The sequence below is a fragment of the Alnus glutinosa genome, chromosome 13 (genome assembly GCF_958979055.1).
Source record: "Alnus glutinosa chromosome 13, dhAlnGlut1.1, whole genome shotgun sequence".
NCBI classification, from domain to species: domain Eukaryota; kingdom Viridiplantae; phylum Streptophyta; class Magnoliopsida; order Fagales; family Betulaceae; genus Alnus; species Alnus glutinosa.
The window spans coordinates 7,958,309-7,976,950 of record NC_084898.1 but is presented as its reverse complement, the minus strand read 5'-3'; the positions used below and the strand labels follow the sequence as shown (position 1 = coordinate 7,976,950).

The 18,642-nt window shown below is 36.2% G+C and overlaps 1 long non-coding RNA gene across 2 annotated transcripts; it reads left to right on the top strand.

The window, feature by feature from the left end:
- Positions 1-612: 612 nt before the first annotated feature.
- Positions 613-16,057, top strand: LOC133854906 (uncharacterized). Of its 2 annotated transcripts, none has more exons than XR_009896883.1 (4): positions 613-726; positions 876-951; positions 3,153-3,312; positions 15,869-16,057. It is a non-coding gene; the product is annotated as an uncharacterized LOC133854906 (long non-coding RNA). The 2 variants fall into 2 exon arrangements; XR_009896882.1 differs by lacking the exon at positions 15,869-16,057 and adding an exon at positions 5,515-5,793.
- The last annotated feature ends 2,585 nt before the right edge of the window (positions 16,058-18,642 follow it).

The following is an 18,642-nucleotide window of genomic DNA, read 5'->3' as shown; positions in this document are numbered from 1 at the left end:
AGCTTTTCGATCGTGGTACGATCTATGTGAGACCCTTTTTTTTTTGTTTTGTTAAAATGGCTGTAATTAGAGCCGTTTTGATCAAAAAGCTCCATTTCGAACCGTTTTTATTAAAACGACTCAAATTAGAGCCGCTTTAAAAATGGCTCTAATTTGAGCCGTTTTCAAAAATTGGCTCAAATTAGATTCGTTTTTAAAACGGCTCTAATTTGATTATATGTACTAGTCCGATCGATAAGGGGGTGGCCCTCTTTCTTTTCTTCTTCTTCTTTTTTTTTTTTTTTTTTCAAGTTTTATTCTTTTTAATTTTTGCAAACTAGTTTTTATATTTTATTGGACAATTGCCTTTCTTTCTTTCTTCCCTTTTTTTTTTTTTTTTAAAAAAAATGGGGTCAATAGCGGCAATTAAAATTGTGGCCGCTAATATAAAATTGTCCAAATTTTCGCCCAAATTGGCGCGACTTATGAATTTTTGCCAAATTTTTTCTTGTTCTAATCTCCTGCCCCTCTTCCCTTACTTTCCCTAAATCCCTAAACACCCTCTAAACCTCACAAACACAGACGATGCCGAGAGATCCAGACCGAGCGAGAGACAACCCGAGAGAGAGATGCAGAGATCGAGAGAAGGAGAGACATAGAGTTGGAGAGAGAGCCCGAGATGAAGAGACGATGCAGACCTGAGAGAAAGATGACGCGGAAGAAAGAGAAGGAGAAGAAAAACGGAGTGTAATTTTCCCTCTCAATTTTACAATCCGAAAATCTGAAGAAAAACGTGATATATGGGACCTGACATTCTATTATTTCTCTCTCAATTTTTCCTTTTCCCTTTAGACCTGACATTCTATTTTAAAACTTCGCAAATTTCTGTTTCGTAGATCGGATTTTTGGCGAAGATTGCAAAACCATCGAGGTCTATCAGGCTCAAACCAAAGAAATCGTCGGTTATATCTGGTGAGTTGTGAATGGAGAGTGGGTTAGGTCTTGGGTTTTGTATCTTGCTGAGCTAAAAATAAAATTCAGTGTATTATGTTAACATTTGTTGCTGGTCTGGATATGAAAAAAGATATATTACAATTCCTAATCTCGAAGAGAGCCCCTTCTATCCGGCAGTGGCAGAAAAGAGGGGTTTTATGCCCACCAATTATCACTTGACACATCAGCTAAAAGCAAAAAAATGCAAAAAAATGAAAATTTTGGTGAAGTAGGCAATCATCTCCCAACAGTACCAACATTCCAAAACCAAAAAAAAAAAAAAAATCCCACTGCACGTCCGCCAACGCCCACTGCACGTCCGCCAACGCCACTGCACGTCCGCCCAACGCCGCCCATCCGCCGTCCGCCGGTCCGCCGGTCATCCGCCCCAAATCACCGAACGTCCGCCTCGTGGAGAAAATCCTCTCACAACAGTACCAACAATCCAACATTCCAAAACAAAAAAAAAAAATCCCATTGCACGTCCACCCAACGCCGCCCATCCGCCGTCCGCCCGTCAGCCGGTCCGCCGGTCCACCCCTAATCCGCCCCAAATCACCGCACGTCCGCCTGGACTGAAAAAATATGAAAAAAAAAACCGAATCTCCTCAACCCAACCCGTCAGCCGACTGCCTCTTCCCCGTCGCCGGACAGCCGGTCATCCAGCCACAGCGATCCGGCCACAGAGATCCGGCGACCACCGGCGAGCCTCCAGATCCTCTTCCCCACGACCTCCCGACACCGTCGACAGAGATCCGGCCACAGATCCGAACTGAGCCTCCTCCTCTCCCGGAATCTCTCCCTTTCGACGGCCGTTCTCCCCTCTCACCCCTCTGGTGGTTCAGATTTGGTCCATTGGCTACGTGGTCGAGGTCGAACGGTGATGTGGTCGGGGTCGGGGTCGGGGTCGAACGCCGGTTTGATTGTTTGGGTCTGGGTCTGGGTCGGGGGTCGGTGGTTGGGTCTGGGTCTCTCATCTCTCTCCCTCGATCTCTTCATCTCGGGTCGGCCCCGTGGTGGCCCGGCTTCCATGGGTACGCCGGTTCGGTGGTTGGGGCTGGGTCGGGGTCGGGGGTCGGTGGTTGGGGCTGGGTTTCCATCTCTCATCTCTCATCTCTCATCTCTCTCCCTCGATCTTCATTTCACAGCAAAGAGAAAAAAAAATTGGGTGTTTTGTTTGTACATAATTTTCTTGCTCCAAGCTTATGTGTCAATTTTTTATTGGTGGACAAACAATGCTTATTTTCTGCCACAGCCGAATTGAAGTTATTCTCAATCTCGAAACAAAAGGTCACACACTATCTACTGGCTTGCTACCTCTGATATTTTGGACTTGTCTTGTAATCTTAGCCAAAATTGTAGAAGTTTGTGCCTGCACTTACTCGGGAACCAGAGACCACGTCCCTAAAATTTAGGTTTGGGACTAAATGATTTGTTAGTTCTTGCTCATTTGGAGTAACTTTGTAAACCCAGGGGACTCCCATATACCGTTCTTACCATGTCTAAATGTGCACCAAGTCATGTTTTGTTAAAAATGTGTTTAATCGGTTAGGGATAGTGCCCTAAACTCTAATTATTTTGTAATACATTTTGATTTAAATTGAATAAAGTTGTTTATTCACTAATTTATTAATGAGCATTGGGCATATAAACTATTTACATGTATTCCTTTTATGATTATTATTTATCACGTACATGTAAATATTCATAGATTGTATTGAATATGGTTTATGGTTTGATTAATGATCCATAGATTTCATATTATCTTGAGACCAATCAATGTGATTATTCAGCTGTGTATATGATGTACAAGATTCCAAAACAAACAGGTCTGGAATTAGTTGCAGTGAATCCCATAAAATATGTGTCGTATGTTAATATGCTCACTGAGTGAGCAAAAAGAACAAGTCTTTGTGTGTCCAAACTTCTGTATGAGGTCATTCAAAGGGGTTCTGTTGCATATATGATCATTCTGGGTGTAATATATTCTTTCTTCCTTTTTGAGTTTAATTCATGAAATCAAATTCTGTTTCTAAAAGTAGCTGCTTTTTTTAGTGAGTATAATTTCTTTTGAAGGGGCGTCTCACGCATTTAATGAGATTGGCTTATTACTTATCAAAAAGAATTTATTTTGATGTATGATAAACTATATCCTGAATTGTATGTTTTTCTCCTGGCAGAATTCCATCTGGCGTAAACTCATAAATAGTTCTTTTCTTAGCCAACAATATTGATGGTGATTATACCTTCTGGAAGTACATGGGTTGCTCAATGGGGTATTCGCCCTCAATGCATGCTGAGCTCCTATGTCACAAACAAGATCCCAACATCCCGGTATTGGTGAGTATCACTCATATATGCATAAGTTATCATCAATAGATTATACATCCTAAATTATTGGATTGTACAAGGATACTTTTCTTACACTATTTTTTCTTCAAAAGTTAACATGCACTCAAATACTTGTACGGGTTCGCCTTTCTTTTTGTTTAAATTAATATTAAGCAAGAAAAAAGGTTGGGTGTGAGGTTCCCACCACCAAAAACAGAAAAGAAGAAACACACAAACTAACTGTGATAGCAAGTTGTCACATCCCTAAAGAGTGAAGAAAAGACACCCAGTTGAATTGAAGAGTGAAAAAACGGAAATTGACTTCTAAACCACAAGTGTGTGCACAAAGTGTTAACACAAATAATAATGGGGAAATTAAATGACACAGAGATTTTTGTTGACGAAGTGGAAACTCAATTAAGAGAAAAATCACTCCGAGGCAGCCAAACCCAGGATATCCACTATTCATAAGACAAAGCTAGATACAAGATAGTAGCACTCACATATACCCGATGCAGTGGTCGTACCTTGCTCTCTAACGTGAAACCCAACACGAACGCTTCCCAACCAGGTCTCCTACCTGAAGGGGTCTTCAATGGAATCCTTTATCATAGGGCCGACCCCTAAGATAGATTTCAGATGTAGCGCAGCAACAGTACACTTGCAATGGCTGCAAGTAATTTCCTTATAAGGTTTCGCGCGTTCGGACCATGGGGGATGAGCGTCCGGACAGCTGAACTTCAACACGCAATTTTCATATCTGCTATGCGCGCGTCCGGACCATGATAGGCATTCGTCCGGACGGTTGAAGTCGAATCGGCAATTTCCATATTAGTTGCATGCGCGTCCAGACCAAGGCTGACTGACGTTCGGACGGTGATATTTGAATTGCGATTCTTGCCTTATATATGTGCGCGTCCGGACGGGTATATCAATCTTCCCTTATTCTGAACTTGGAAAGAATCAGAAGCTAATCGATCACTGAGAGGCGTCCGGACGGGCTGCTGAGACGTCCGGACGGATACAGGCTGGAACAGTAGCTTCTCGATATAGTAGAGCTTCGGACGGAAAATGCACGTCGTCCGAACGGATGATGCTTGGTCTGACTGGCGTCCAGACGGTATGGCACGTCGTTCGGACGGATGGAACAGTGGTCAGATGGGCGTCCGGACGGGATGGCACGATCGTCCGGACGGCTGGCAAGGAACCAAAAACTTCTATCTTGAAAGCAGTGCAGAATCTTCTGACATCATTCTAAATGGTGGAATCCCTGATAAAACAGCATCTATACACGCAAGTGATTTTGTCCAAACAGAATGAGGCCAGTAATATTAACAAAGAGCATTTGGCCTTGTCGATGAATTGGTGAGACTTAATTACATATTCCTAATTATGCATAGGAACTGTCCCAAATAAGATTCTCCCTCATAGAGTCTTACTCTCTCAAAGTTACCCTAGGACCTTCACAAAGAGATCTTCAAATATAGGTGACCAACTCCTAGATGGACCAGTGAAGATAGCACAAAGGAATGTAATTTAAAGCACAATGTAATTAATGAGGGGGTGATTGTCCTGTCTTTGTTTAACCAATGTAGTAGTTCAGCAAAACTATACCTTCCCATGTCCATCAGATCTTGGTGGCTTATTGTGAGAGGTATATTAAATATTGGTGTCCTCTCTGATATTGTATCTGGTTGTGTTTAGAGTTGTTTTTGTGATCAGACTATTTTAGTATATGTTACCAATATTTTCATATATAGCAAACAGTGGAATTGTTTCATGTGTTTATATCAACTACTTTGCAGTACTTGATATACAAAAACATATATCTGGTGGTTTGATTTTTTTGGAGCACCTCCACGTGTTGTGTAAAAGGTCGGGAATCCAAACACATATATTGTGTTTCTTTTGACTTGTGTTATGAGCACCTCTCTTTTGAACTAGTGGGACATTCTCTCTGTTCTTGTGATGTTACAAATCATTTAATAGGACAGTTTAACTTTGATGTCATTGATTGAGAGAGGTTGTATAGTACCTTATTTATTCACTCTTTTGTTTTCTTGTTTTTAATTCTCTTTTGTTTTCCTTTTTTTAATTTATTCATTCTTTTTGGATAGCTGAAATATTCAAAAACTCGAGGCATAATATGTAAAATATGGTCGAAGTACTGGTCACTAACAAATGCTTGATTTTTCTGTGTTTTTTTTTTAGGGGAAGACCTATTAGTTGAATTGGGATGGGGCTGATGTGGTTTTTCATATGATCGATAACTTCCTTCTCTAGTCCCTCTACAAGTTTGGGTTGATGATCTGACAATTGGTTAGATTGCATCTATATTTTGACTACCTTGCAAATTGTTACACTAGCAGATCTTGTGTATATTTCACGTCAATTTGGATAGATTAGGAGTTTTATAGAATTGTTTGCTTCCTATTTCCTACTAGGTTTGTTTGTTTGCATATTTTATTTGAATTAGCTTTTCATTTGTAATTATACCCAAAAATATTTTTTTCAAAAAAATATTTTTTTTTGAATTTTTAATAGTATTAGAGGCGACAATTTAAATTTATTATTATTATTTTTTTTTTTAAAAAAATTTAATACTATTAGCGGCCACATATGTGTGGCCACTAATATTAGACTATTTTTAACTATTAGCGGCAACTCTTGGACTCAGTTAATAAAAAATTGCGGCGGGTAAAATTATTTTTAGCGGCCACCAAGTTCGCCGCTATAAAACAATTATTAGCAGCGAGTCAAAAATGTGGCCGCTAATAGTCTTTAGCGTCGGATTATTAACATCTACTCTTTAGCAGCCAAATTTGGCTGCTATTGATTAATAGCGGCCAAAATAATATTATTAGCGGCCAAATTTGCTGGTTGCTAATAAGCAAATTTTTTGTAGTGGTAGCGTCTGGACATGTTGTCACGTCGTCCGGACGTCTGGCAAAATCTTCCCAAATAGTGTTGTCTGAAATCTAACTCTGTGTCGAATTCAGAGTAGCTTGACCTAGCGTCCAAACGGTGTAGCTCGGTTGTTCGAACAGCTGAAACGCTGAAGTTTCTAGACATTGCGAGGCATCCGAACGCCTTCAAAGGCTCGTTCGGACAGTTGCACAGGAACCGGCTGCTTTGACTTGGAAATTGCATGGAATCTTCATGGACATCTTTTAGAAACTTGTGACGAACACATGACATGAAATAAGGCACTGTCCATATTACATGAAGATTCTAAATAGAACCGATAATCCAGTTAAAAGTCAACTGTTACATAAAGTGTTTTTGTCAACCAGAATGTTGCTAATATAAAGTACTAACAAACTCTCCATTTGTCTATTCTGGAACAAAAATTACTTGACCGGTTTGAAAATACATTCCAGGTCCAAAAATAAAAAATACTACCCCTTTTTTGTCTCAAAGGGACAAAGGGTAAATAGAGTATTCAGAGAAAAATCATAATCAAACATTTCCAAAGAAACAAATAAAGGAAGATAACAAGGTTAGGGCTTTAATAAGAATTCAGCACACACATGTATCTAAACCTGAGAAAATAGTCAGATAGCTCGTCAAAAATACGTAAACATATAAAGAAAAGTCAAGTAATCAATGAGCATAAATTTCTCTGTAGATAGAAATTTTTCAATAGTCAACTTAACTCATGCAATGCGAGTGTGTGTGTGAAGATTTTCTCAATAAGGTATGATATTCGCTGATATGATTTAAAGCAACTGAATTTTCTAAGTAAGAGAGAAATTCATAATTAAATCAGTCAAAAGTCAAACCTTATCTTACTAGGGCCTAGTTACCCTCATCTGATACTCTTCCCTTAAGAAGCAACACTATAATTCTTTTTACTTGCACCATGAAGGACAAGATTAATAGCTGAGTCAGCACAGAAGCAGTGAATTTATTCATATAACAATAAGCTCAGAAGTATAACTACTTGTATCTTTTTTTTGTTGCAACCTAGAGAGAAAGCCAGAATTTCTGAGATCTAGGTTCAACTAGTGAGTTGGTTAATTTGACTGTCTTAGCAAAAAATCTCTCTTAGAAGTATTTTCAGAAGTGGAAAATCAGAGATAAAAAAAAAAAAAAAAATGTTCTTAAGGGAGCCTTGGATAGTGCACATTTTTCACTGCATGAGAAAAGCAACAGGGAAACTTAGCACAAATCAGACTTAGAATCTTAATAATATGTAGGCATATTCTATCAAAGCACAAATAGCTGAGATAGCAGATAAAGATCCATGAGATAGCTGAAAGACTAAAAAGAAAAACCTTGCACCTTACCCCTTTGCTTTTGTTTTTTTTTTTTTTTTTTTTTTTTTAAAAATAAAAAAATAAAAAAAATTAGCATGCATAAAAGGAAAAGAAAAGACAATCAGTCCAAGCATGTAGGGTAAGGGCAAACCTGACCTCAAGGAGAGAGATTTACCTATACCAAGACAGAAAAACAGTCGCTCGACGTGCTTTGTCTGTCATCCCCATGAAATACCTGCAGAATTTTCTCAAGAAACAAGAGAAACTATATAGGGATAGACAAAATGGATCCATAACAAATATGGAAAGTATGCACATGATATGACAGTATAAAACATGCAATGCAAGTGTATCTGACATGCACTAAGATTTAAGAACCACAATCCTAGGCATGTTTGACCTCACCTACTAGGTGGGTTCGCTCCCCCTTGGGAAGTGAGTGTGCCTATCTTGTATTCCATCATTCAGCTGCAATTCCATATATTTGATTAAGCTCTCAATAAAGCTACCAGCAATGGGCAATTCTTCATAGGATAGATCCTTTTTAGGCGTCTACTGCTTTTCCTCATGATGTTGGGATTTGTTATATCTTTGGCAACCGGGCCTATTTTACAGGAACAAACCTCTGCTGTTGTCGCTGATGTCTTAGAGTAGGATATCTTGCATGAGGTCCAGGCTTTCTATGTGGGTCCTTCTGAGGCTAAGGACCTCTGGGTCTAACATGACTATTAACTCCACATTGGTGACATATGGGAGTTTGTGCACTGGTGGAGCATACCTCAATAGTTTCCTCTGAGCCTGATGCTTCCTAGGAGGTTTAGTGCTAGCAGAATCTTTCTTTGGCAACTCCTTCTTCACTTTAGACCTCTGAACAAGTACGTGTGGGCACTTGGGTCGGATGTGACCGCTCAACCCACAGTGATGGCAAGTAGGGACAAAATTTTGAGTGGGTTGTCTCTTAGGTGGAGGAACATATTTTGTCTTGGAATATTCTTCAACATCTTTTTCCTTCTTAGGAGCATTCTTCTTATTCCAAGTTCCTGGGAATTTTAACTGACCACAATTTGGTCTAATATATCCCACCATCCCACAACGATGACATGTAGGTATGCTTCTCTATGTAGAATGCTCAGATTTCATAGGTGTAGTATTACCATTCTCATAAGAAACCATAATAGCCTTACCTTTGTCATTCTGAGGCTCTGAACCTGAAGGCTTCACAAATACAGTTCTAGAAGTAGCTACATACCTGAGACCAATTTTGTCAGATGAGCACTTCTGACCTATTAGCATCTGAGCTAGCTTGTTGTTTGAGAACTTCTCCAATTCTAACTGTGCATCTATCAGTTTATCTTCCAAGTCCGTGATCTTCTGAAGTAATGTGTCTCTTTCTGTCTTCATATTGGTCTCTTTTCGTCACTATGCTCAGAGTAGTGAAGATCGTCCAGGTCTTCATATGGAGCCACAAAGACTAGAAAATTTTCAGGAGATTCTTCTTCTTTCTCAAACTAATTGCTGAGAGTTGCATTGTAGGCCTTCCCCTTAGCCTGCTTAAGATTTGCACATTCAATTCTCATGTGCCCAAAGCTGGAGCACTCACAGCATCTATGACCTTTAGGATCCTTCGTCTTCTGGCTCGGCTTCACAAGGAGTTTCCCTCAGTCCTTCGATGAATTTATCAGTCTTCATCAATTTATTGATCCTGTTGGGGATCATGGCTAATTCGTCTTCTTCTTCATTGTTTGAGTCTTCATCAGAGGAGACTCTGCTTTTAGTCGTTATGAAGGCCATCCCCTTCGCTTTCTTGACTGGGGGTAGGGAATACTTATAAGTTTGAAGAGATTCCACTAACTCTTCAATCTTTATAGAATCTAAGTCCTTACTTTCTTCAATGAAAGTCATTTTGATCCTGAAACGTTCTGGCAAAGATCTTAGAATCTTTTTGATGAGTTTTACATCAAAGAGCCTCTTCCCAAGACTCACCATCGAGTTTCTCAAGTCGTTGATCCTGGTGTAAAACTCACCGAATGTCTCATTCTCTAACATCTTAATTTCTTTAAATCTAAAAATCAACATCTGGAGCTTGGCAGATTTAACAAGTTTGGTGTCCTCATATGTTGTTTCTAAGATTTGTCATGCTTCTTTAGTAGATTCACAATTTGAAATTCTTACGAGTTCAGATGAGGAAAGCGCTTGACATAGAGCATGGAGGGCTTTATCATTGGAAAGTCGTGCACTATCTTGAGAAACAGATAGTTCGGCAGTTGTAGCCTCTAGTTTAATTCAACCAGTTTCTACAATTTGCCAAACATCAAAATTTTTTAAAAAGAAGCACATACGAGCTTTTTAATACCCATAATTTGTGCCATCAAAGGTAGGAATGCAATGAATATATTGAAAAATTATAGAAAAATAGAAGTCAAAAAGATTACACTCAATAAATAAATCTTAACAGAGTGTACCAAGCTTTGATACCAAATGAAAATAAAATATGACTTTTAATATATCAAGTGTGTGATAGTGTGCAACAAAATATTTAAACTACGGAATTTAAAAGAGACAATTTTTTTATTGACGAAGTGAAAACTATGTGAAGAGAAAAACCACTTCGGGGCAGCCAAACCCAGGATATCCACTATTCTGAAGACAAAGTTAGTACATAGAAATTAACACTCACATACCCTGATGTAGCGATCGTCCCAATGACTTTGAAACCCATCATGAACGCTTTCCAACCAAGTCTCCTACTTGAAAGAGGTCTTCAATGGAATCCTTTACCTTAGAGCCAACCCCTAAGATAGACTTCACACGAACAGTTAAGCATACACTGGCAATGACTAGAGAGTTAGCGGATCTTCAATTCTTCCTAAACACCCTCTCTAAGCACTATGGAATTCGATATTGAATTCTTACAAGTTACAAGCCTAGAGCCACCTATTTATAGGCTTACAGAAAACCTAATTCCGTTCAAATTTGGACTCTGGCAAGTAGTGTCCAAACGGTTACTTAGAGCATTCTTAGTAGCCGCTATTTTGGTGAGCCATTTTGATGAAAATACTAAAAAATCACTCACAGCAGTCTCACCACTTTAACCAAAAAGTTTTGGTGAGTGAAAATACTCACCAATTTTGGTGAGTAATATTCACTCACCAATTCTCACACCAATTTTGTTTCTCCTTTCTCTCTCACACGATCAGCACACTTTTTTCCTTTTTTCTTCAATTTTCTTCTCTGACCTCCCATCTCTCTCACACGATGATGTCTTTATTTCATAGACATGAAGGTTTCTTTGTCCCTGAGATAAATTTTGTGGTTTTTTCATTTATCTATTCTTTCTTTCTTTTTTTTCTTGAATTTGGTTGAAAAGCAAATGAAAACTTTTGTAAATTTCTTAGCAATGATCTAATCTCAAGATGATGGTTTTTGGTAGCTTGTTGTATAAAAAGATTAAATAGAGAAAGAATAAAGAAATCTAAAAAAATATTATTTAAATGAAATAGTGATAATGAATAGTTAAAATGATGAGGTTGCTGAAAGAATTTTAAAAAAATAGCTCACCAGAATAGAGAAAAGTGGTTTTTATCTATTTTGGTAAGTAAAATTTGATGAGGTTACTAGGAATGGTCTTAACTACGTCTGGATGGTCTTCTGCGACCCCTTTCCAGAATAGTACAATTCTTCCCAAAACAGGACCGCTTTCGGACAGCTTGACCGAGCGTCCAGACGGTCAATGCTGTCACTGCTCTCTGCATCCGTAAAGGAGACCTGAAATATTCCAGAATATTCTAGAACACTAGGTAGCGTCCGGACGTGTTGCCACATCGTCTGAACGTCTAGTAGAACCTTCCCAAATAGTGTCGTCTGAAATCCAACTCCGTGTCGAACTCGAAGTAGCTTGACCTAGCGTCCGAACGGTGTAGCTCGGTCGTCCGGACAGCTGCAACGTTGAAGCTTCTAGACATTGTGGAGCGTCCGGACACCTCCGGACGATTGCACAGGAACCAGCTGTTCTGATTTGAAAATTGCATGGAATCTTCATGGACATCTTCTAGAAGCTTGTGACCAACACATGGCATGAAATGAGACACTGTCCATATTGATGTGATCTTTTGTTTATCAAAATATATCAATAATAATTAACCACTCGTAATAATACAAATCTTTGGAAGATATGGCTATATTGAGGGTGTTGAATCTCAAGGACTGCGTAGGTGTTGTTATCAAGTTTTTCGAGATTAAATATAACTTAATTTAAAAGATGTTTGACTTTTTGTTTTCTAAAAATAAATACATAAAAGTAAAAACATAAAAATAAAGAGAGTTGGGATGAGAGAAAGAATAGGAGATTCGTAATACCTCGTATTTTAAGATATTGAATAAAATATTTTAAAATATGATTTGAGACCTAATAATAAAGTAAAAGAATAAATATAAATATTTATGAAAATAAATATTCATTTAGAAGCATTTATAGTTTTAATTTGATAAAAACTCAAACGGATCTTAAACTTTGGAATAACAGAAACAGAGTCAAACAAACTCCGTTTTGGTCGATTCAAAAGTCAACGTTCGTCTTGAAATCCTCTAACTACACTCCAAATTTCATAATTTTTAGATTCCGTATAGTACCTGAAAATACCCACGAAAAATAGTATCTTGTTTTGGATGAAAATTGAACAATAATAATTTGTGGGCCCATTTTTATTTCTATAAAAACCCAGCCCAGCCCAGCCTCCATACACGTTGATAGTGCTCAGTTACTGCCCAGTTTAATTGCAAAGAGAACCAAAGCATCTAGTTAAAAGCTAAGATTTAGTTAGGAATAGATAAGAAAATTATGCAATCTAATGATTGAGATTCCTTTAGATGAGATGAGTCACCTAGCTATTCCCCTAGCTTGATGAGTCATGTGCGACTCCTTCCTCTCTTTTCCTTCTCTGATTTTTATCCTTCCCTTGAGATGAGTCACGAATGCCCAGCTCACCTCTACAAGCCCAAACTTGCTGCCCAAGTAGCATTCTTGACCATCAGATCAGATTAAAATCAAGCGATCTTGACCGTCCAAAAATGTATAAATTGAGGTGCAACCCCCTTTACATTTCACGCACAAGCTGCCCCATTCTTCTTCTTCTTCTTTCTTTCTACGTTTTGCAGAATTCTCTAGCTTTCTCCCTGTCTTCCTCTATTTTACAGCAGCTTCCAACTCTCTCTGAATCTCTCGGCCAGTAGCAAAAACAGAGGAGTTCTTTCTCTTTGTCTCTGAATCGGCCTGCAGCAACAAGGAAAAAGGGATCAACTCTCTCTACCTTCTTCTCTTCTATTTTGTTTCCACAGTAGCACCTTATTTGCCAGAAAAAAAATAATAGCAGTAAATCAACAATGAACAGTCCGTATAACCTGTAAAATCTGCACCTAAAGCTGTGAAAACTTGGAAGAAATATTTTACTTGCCTCTTCTCTCCTTCACTTGGTCTTCGTCAAAACTGAGAAGTTCCTTCTCTCTTTCGGTAAGTCACGGTTTCTTCTCTGTTGATTATGTTTCTTTTGGTTCTTCTTGGTACTTTGTTGCCTAAGAAACTCACATAATTCCTCTCTTTATTTGGCCGAAAATGTGCAAAAGTCCCTCTCACTTTCTGTCAACATCCAGCAAACAAGAAGACAAATTCTAGCTTATTCCAGAAACACTCAGTAAGTTCCCTATCGAAGAAAATTGTGTGTGTGTACTGAATGGGGAACGTGTGTGTGTGAGTAAAACGTGTGTGTGATGCAGATGTGAGTGTGTGTGAGTGAAAGACGTGTGTGTTTGAGAAAAAAAATGGGTGTGTTTGTTAATCATGGGTGAAACGTGTTGTGTGTGTATGCTTTTAATGATGGCTATATATATATATATATATATATATATATATATATATATATATATGTAAAGTATATTTTAAAAATGATATATTTTGTGATATACCTTAGTTATTATGATTTTTAAGTTAAAATATTATAATGTCGTAAGTTGTATTTTGACAAGGTATTTCAAGTGGCGTTTTTAAATAATAAATCACGTTATCGTGATGTCCGAATAAAAAGTAATATTTTACAAAAGCACTGTTATACTGCTTAAAATTCTAAAAGTATTTTTAGGCATTAGTAATACTAATTTCGTTATTTCACCTAAATTTTATAAAATTAAAATAAGGATTATTTATACTGTACCTCTTGTGTACTTTTAAAATATAAAATTTACTATTTATATTAATGGAGTTATTATATATATAAGCTTTTAATGTTAACGCCGTGGTAATACTCCTTTTAATTAAAGGGTATTTTAGTCCTTAATTAATAAATACCGTAATAATGCCCACACGAAATACGTGGTAATATAATTAACCTATTTTATATGCCGTTATAGTATCTAAGCAACATTAGAAATTGGGTTAAGTAGTTTAAAAGTCGAAAGTGATAAGAGTGTCAAAATAAGTTCTTAGTATTTTATACTAATATATTATCAAATGTATATAACTATGCAGTCAGTATTCCTGTGGATCTCTTTTTGTAGCAGAAAACTGTAAGTATTTATTATTTATTGAGGGTGATGCTGAATTCCATAATGTTATGATTTCTGTTTTATTTAATTGTTTGCGCATGTGGAATTTGCATATTTTATTATTTTAATTAATGAATCTAATTATAAAAGAGTTGGGAGTGACGTCTGCCTGAGCCAAAAATATTAATAAAGAACAGAGTAGGGAGTGACGTCTACCTGTGCCAAAAAGATAATAATTATTAGAGGAGTGACGTTGTAATACCTCGTATTTTTTTTAAATATGAATATCTATGAAAATAAATATTCATTTACTAAGGGAAAAATGAAGCAATAAATAAAAGCAAAGAAAACAAAGATAAGAAAAGGACCCACTTTTTCTCTCTCTCGTAAGTCATTTTTTTTACTCACTTTGTAAGAACAAGCTCTTCTCTCAACATTCAATGGATAAGGAAAAAAAAACAAAAAAGAAAGAAATATTTACTATTAAATAAAGCTTTGTTTTAAAGCTTGTGGTTTTATGGGTTTTAATAAATACTAATAATTTAAGTTGTGTTTTAAAATAAGTTTTTTTTTTTTAAGTGGCATAAAAGATTTATAATACACGCCTTATGATGCTGGAGGAAAAAGCTACTATTTTACAAAAGCGTTTTTATGCTGTCCAAATATTTTAAAGTGTTTTTAGGCGTTATTAATATTAATACCGTTATTTTGCCCGAATTTTATAAGAATAAAATAAAATAATTATTCTATTAATATGTTTTGATACATAAAACTCATTATTTATATTTGGTAAACTATTATGTTTATCTGTTATAAAAATAATATATATGTGTGTAATTAATTGATGAAAGAAAAGAAATAATAAGGAGATGATACTTTAGTTTAAGTTTTAGGTTTCCAATCTCAGAATATTTCTCTAAATTTCTTCTTGCAATTTATTTAGGTAGAAGGTAGCTAAAATACAGCTCAGAAAATACTAGGTAAGGGAAACACTACTTCAAAATCCCGGCAAAGTTTTAATAAAACTTTTTCAAAGAAAAAGTCGGGAATTTTCTAAACTCTTTCAACTCTTTTAATATTACTTGTCTTTTTATATTACCATTATAAATATGCTCTTGTTATATGATGTGATTGAAATCTCATGTGATCATACTTGATTTATATTTGATACATGTGCACCATATGAATAAAGATGATATCATAGTATATGTGTTACATGTGCACCATATGAGCAAAGGTTGATGATATCATAGTATATGTGTTATATGTGCACCATATGAGCAAAGGTTGATGATTTCATAGTACATGTTATATGTGCACACAGTTTTACCTCCGCGGTACCATGTTATAGACGATCCAGATCATATATGTGTTATGTGCTATGTGTAATGTGGGTAGCATGACAACCACACAGAAGGACGAAAGTGTGGGCTACCGACCGGGTGGCCTTCACCTAGGGAAGTTCCCAACTCGGTACAGCTCTTCCCTGTGACGACAAGATGAGTCATAGTCATCTTTTAGGACGAGCCAAACGTGCCCAGCTCATGGTTAATTAGCGGATATTGGACCAAGGAAGGTTAAAACTTACAAGCTGCATAAATGATTCATGCACCATTCTACATTTGATATAATTGTATGTCATTTAACTGTTTCTTTACTTGCTAAATTATTTGAATTCTATTTAGAATTTCTGAAAAGAAAATTACACTTTTGTTGTTGTGTCTTCCTTACTGAGTTGTCAAACTCACCCCTTTTTCTCCCAATCTTTTCAGATGACACTGTAGATCGGAGTCTTTTCTTTATGGATGGCATAGACCCAACCTTAAGAGCAATAGATCGATAAAGACCGGTCTAACTTTTGTATTGTACATATTTATTTTGAATTCCTAGAAATATGATGTAATAATTAAAGAACTATTATATATATATATATATATATATATATATATAATGAAATATAGCCATGCGTTATTCCTGGAAAAATGTGTACATGTTTTAAATTATAGAGATGATTTATAACTCAAGTTTGCGTTCCCCTTATATTCCAAAACGGGGGCGTGACAGACGTCTCCTTAGATAAATTGTTAGAGGAGTGACGTCTCCTTAGATCTCGCTAAACGGGAGTGACGTCTCCTATCGTTCGCTAAACGGGAGTAACGTCTCCTATAACACGTTAGACAGAAGTTACGTCTTCTAGATTTTATATGCTGGAGTTACGTCTCTATTTGATGAATGCAAGAAGAAAATAGTTATTTAAATAAATAAGATTGTGCATATAAAACAGTCATTTTGTTATGTCATTGCATTGTGTTCTTTATTTCTAATAAATCAGCAATCCTATCATTATTGAAAACAGTGAACTCACTAGGTATTTTTGTATTATTGTTTCTCTCTGTATTATATATTAATACAAGTTATGAGGAAGAGGAGTATCAGGATTGTCCAGACCTTTAGGTGATCTTGGTAGTAGTGTTTGAGGCTAGGATGCCTTCCATTTTTGTGGACTACTATGTCTAGTCCATTATTATCATAATATTCGGAGAACAACATTTATATTGTGTTGGTATGTATTAATGATTCTATGATTATAATGTTTGTAAATTATTTGTGTCATATGTGGCACAAATACTATTTTAATGTGTAATTATTCAATTACACTCTTTATATATATTTTGAAGTATTTTTGTTAGAAGCTCTGATGTGTTGTCATAAAAAAAAAAAAAAATATACTCCGCTGCCAATTTATAACTCTGACGATGTCGTAATGTCATGTGAAAATCGAAATTTTCACTTATGTCTTTTTGTAAAAGGCGGGGCGTTACATGATTGATTTTACCACTCACCGCATAACAATGGTCAATCATAAATTAACAAGGCAAATTTATACTATGCATGATATAGGGCTTGTTTCACTCGAGTAGTCAAGAAATTACCTTTAAAGAATAAGTATAATCCATCTTTAATTGGCCGGCACGAATCGTCCACCTAATTACTAAGATGCGGTACGACTCGTTTCTTTTAGGTATGGATTAGCTACGTCTTTAATAGGATATACACAATCAATGAATAGTATAACCCGTCTTCAGTTGGTACGAACTGTCTACCTAAATTACATTAAACTAGGGTATAGTACAATCCATCTTCACTAGGTATGGTCTATTTAACCCTCTTGATCATATGTCAATTAAAACCGTTGTATAACAATCATTTACATAATCACAGAAAATATGAAAGATTGAGTTCAATCAATATAAATGACTTTCTAAGACAAGATAAGAAATTCATAATGATTGAATATAAACATTAATATCAATTTTCACAGTTATACAACCATCATGCATACAGAAAATCCCAAATTAAAATACAATTAAACCATTGTTACTTGGAAATGCTACATCAACACCTTATAACGAATTTAGCCGCTTATCGTGGTGTTGAGATGAACTCTTGCCATGTTCTTCTCCTCTTTAACTTGTTAAGCATCCAAGAAGAATATTTTGTCTAAAGCTAAGCACAAGCACACCTTCCTTTGAAGCTTAAGAGTCTATTTATAGAGACTAAGAGAGGCCTAGAAGCCATAAAAATTCAAGAAAAATCGAAACTTAATCTCTTAGTCCGAGTAAGAGATTAAAACTTCAATTCAAGTAGGAAAATGATTCCAAATTTGTCTAGATTTGCGGTCTTTTATTGTGGGGCAATTTTGGTATAGTAAACGTCTGAATTAGGAAAAATTTATTTCAGACATATTTATTTCATTTTTTATTAGCTTTCCAATGCCATCAAATTTATTGCAATCTAATATCTGAGCCAAAAGTTATGAGCAAAACACTGAGATATGTGCAAAATCCAAATTTGAATCCAATCCAATTTTGACTCTTATTGGAGAAATTCTGATTTAATCATTTCCTTGATTTGAGTAAACTTAACCACATCATAGAAGTCTTTTATTATAATTGGTTAAGCTTACCAATATCTTCTAGGTCTTCTCAAAGTGTGTTTTAAGCCCAAAATCAATAGAATTAATTGTATCTTTATTTAAAACCAGAAAACAATAAAACAATACAAAATCAAACAAATAACAATGCTAAGAAATTAACATATGCAAATTAAGGGGTTTGAATGTGCAACATTCACCATTTATCACACCCCCAAACTTACATATTGCTAGTTCCTTAGCAATAGAAAACAGAAATAAAACTGAAAAACAACAAGATAAATCCTACTTTCGTGGGATGTACGGTTGCATTTAGTGTATGCAACAAGCCTTTTAAACCCTTAGGATTTCCTAGTGGATGAGTGAAGTCTCGCTAGAGTTTGCTAGGAATGATACTACAAACATTGTTCATACCATGTTATCCCCAAGAATGCAATCATAAAAATAATGGTTCTCATTCATTGGCAAGCTTAACAAAATAAACTCCATCTTCACAATTTTAGGGAATTAAAAATTAAGTTACTAACATGGCATTATGAGATATCACAAGATTCAATTGGTGTAAAGTGAACTTAGCATAGTCATGGGGTTTCAAAAACTAATCTCAATCAT